General features: G+C 34.6%; 1 protein-coding gene across 2 annotated transcripts in view; it reads right to left on the bottom strand.

Moving 5' to 3' along the window:
- Positions 1-2,330, bottom strand: part of LOC113826414 (RNA-binding protein RO60) — an 18,313-nt gene extending 15,983 nt beyond the window's left edge. The window contains exon 1 of one of the 2 annotated variants that reach the window (XM_070121200.1): positions 2,199-2,330. The gene's annotated coding sequence lies outside the window, so the exon portion shown is untranslated. Of the gene's footprint in view, positions 1-1,846; positions 2,012-2,198 lie in introns of those variants that run through there. The other variant, XM_070121202.1, reaches the window with a different exon arrangement.
- Between the last annotated feature and the right edge of the window lie 170 nt (positions 2,331-2,500).

Raw genomic sequence — 2,500 nt, 5'->3', positions numbered from 1 at the left:
TCTTCTATTGATCAAACTGATGATAAAACAATTCTTCTTGTATCTAATCTAAAGGCCCTACTATTGACAATAAAATACAGCTTACTGAGCATAATACCTAAATCTCTAAGTAAATTCACAGCAGTAAACTATCTGATTAAATGCTACAATGTACAGCATTAAACAATCTAGGGTGCCACATCTTTATGTTTGTGTGTATATATCAACTATTTCAGTGTTTAAAAACATATGAAACTGCACACATTAGTATGAAGCAGATCATGGATTATGTTACAATCAGCTTGACAGAAATTAAGTACTGTAGCTACAGATATGAAACACAGTATGATAAAGCATTATAACATAACTGATAAATACTGCTATGAGAAGTAGTAGCTATTTTGAAGGTATGAAAAAATATTAAAGGAAATTAAGTGTGCTACTTGAGTTTCACCCAATCTTACATAAAAACAGTTATGTTGTTAACAATCAATTTTAGGGAAGCTATGTCTCTTACATATTTTACCATTATTTTTCAACAAAAAAAAAGAAAAGAAAAATGCTAATTACTACCAAGTGTTTATACCAAGTGTATATTTCAAAAGATCAACAAACCTTAAACATATATTTTAGTAAGACAGTTTCCTTATTTGAGAGTAAATCCCCAGTCTACGAATCATGCACTGAAAGGTGATGATTATGCTGAAGAATGGTAGATCTCTTTCTAAACTGTCTTTACTTGTTTAAAAAATCAAATAATTGATCAGCACAGCCTCCACACCTATTGGCACTCTGGCAAAAGCAAAAGAATCTCGACCATCAATATTCTGGCAAGATAAAGCTTCTAGACCTCCAGTGGCAATCGTCAGTAAAAAAGAAACTCATCCGAGGTCTGTTTTTCCAAAACATACATGCTGGAGGTTTACTGGACTTTATCAGTTCATGAAGCAGTGAGGTTAAAAGCAAGATCAAAGCAGGCACTTGGCACAATCTACACCAACTATTATTTTGCAATAAAGCATGAGCTATTTATTCCAGGTCACCTAAAATTTCAAGTGGACCTCAATGCCAGACTGCTATTTAACTCACATTTTTATTTTCAATTAGTTAAAAACTATTATATGAATATTTTATATATAACCTCCACAGAAATTAAATACTTCTTTTCGTTGATTTTTCATGTATATCTTCACTTTCTTTTTCTTTCTGTAATACTTCCTAACGATATTGTTTGGACAATGAGAACCTTCTTAATTATATAATAAGTACTAGTCCTTAATGCATATTTATACTTTATATGCGATATGTTCTAACCAGCTCTCCTAAGGTTGACTGATGCTCTTACTTTCACCCTAACATGTACTTTGTTTTAATTTTGGTTTCATTTCAGCTTTAAAATCTAAAAGAGATAATATCTGTTTCAGATTCAGAAGTTGGTAGACATATCCTATCCAGTGATTCATTTCCTTACTTGTTCATTACCTTCTAAATGTTGGCACCAGCTGTTCACCAAACAACCTAAGGATTATCTCTTATAATCCTACTTTCTCCAACTTTTCCAAGAATTTATCTTTTGCTTTACATATCTAATGTAAGTTGACACACTAACCATGAAGAAAATATGTAAATAATCACAAAACATATAATACCAAAGCAAATGTCATCATCACAGGTAGATGCTTTACCTCCAACATAATTAAATTATCCAAGAAAACTAAGATATAAAGAATCTCCAGTAAAAATAAACAAAAAGCAACAAACCCAATCAGCGAAAAGAACAGAAGAAAACCGAACTTTCAATCACACTTTGGAGAAATTTGTGATTTAGTGGCTTTTCGTCTGCATTTTCTCACGTCAATTTCTTCACCTGTTACACCTCGCGACCTGTACCAAGGTGTGAAGAGCAGGTAAGTGCAAGTAACGCCTTCACACTCTTCGAAGTTCTCTCTCAGCAACGAGTGTTGATCAAGCATGAACTAAAAGACCTGCGTGTTCTCCCTGCGTGTGCTGTGCTCCTTCCCGTATTAATGTCATCTTCACGGGGCGTTCACCGATCTCGGGGCCCCGATTCTTTTCCCGATTTTCCTCCATTATCGCCTCTTATCACTCCTTTTCTCCCTTATTTTCGCTTGTGCACTGGCCTCCGACGTCGCTTGTGGGCACTAACACCACTCTAGGATCTCACGGGAAGGAAATACGCGTAAATAACATAATATTACCTTGTCTTCCACACACCTTCGGCGAGACTTTGTTTTCATTTGCAGAAAGACCGAAGATGAGTCATGCCAGATACATTTCTTCTCTGAATAAATACAATCCGAGCTTCATATATCTAAAAATTATTTACAAACTCAACTGAATATTCCAAATATATAATTGTGTGGGGATTATATTTTTTCGTGGGTAAATTCGATATAAACGTTCGCGTTCAGACTCTCAACTGACATTTTTGTCCTCGTTTTCCAATACAGAATTTTGTACAATCCGGATTTCTATGACGTCATCATGTTCAACGCGTAAA

Source organism: Penaeus vannamei, chromosome 4 (genome assembly GCF_042767895.1).
Source record: "Penaeus vannamei isolate JL-2024 chromosome 4, ASM4276789v1, whole genome shotgun sequence".
NCBI classification, from domain to species: domain Eukaryota; kingdom Metazoa; phylum Arthropoda; class Malacostraca; order Decapoda; family Penaeidae; genus Penaeus; species Penaeus vannamei.
The sequence above is the reverse complement of the archived record's forward strand: the minus strand, read 5'-3'. Positions and strand labels throughout refer to the sequence as shown.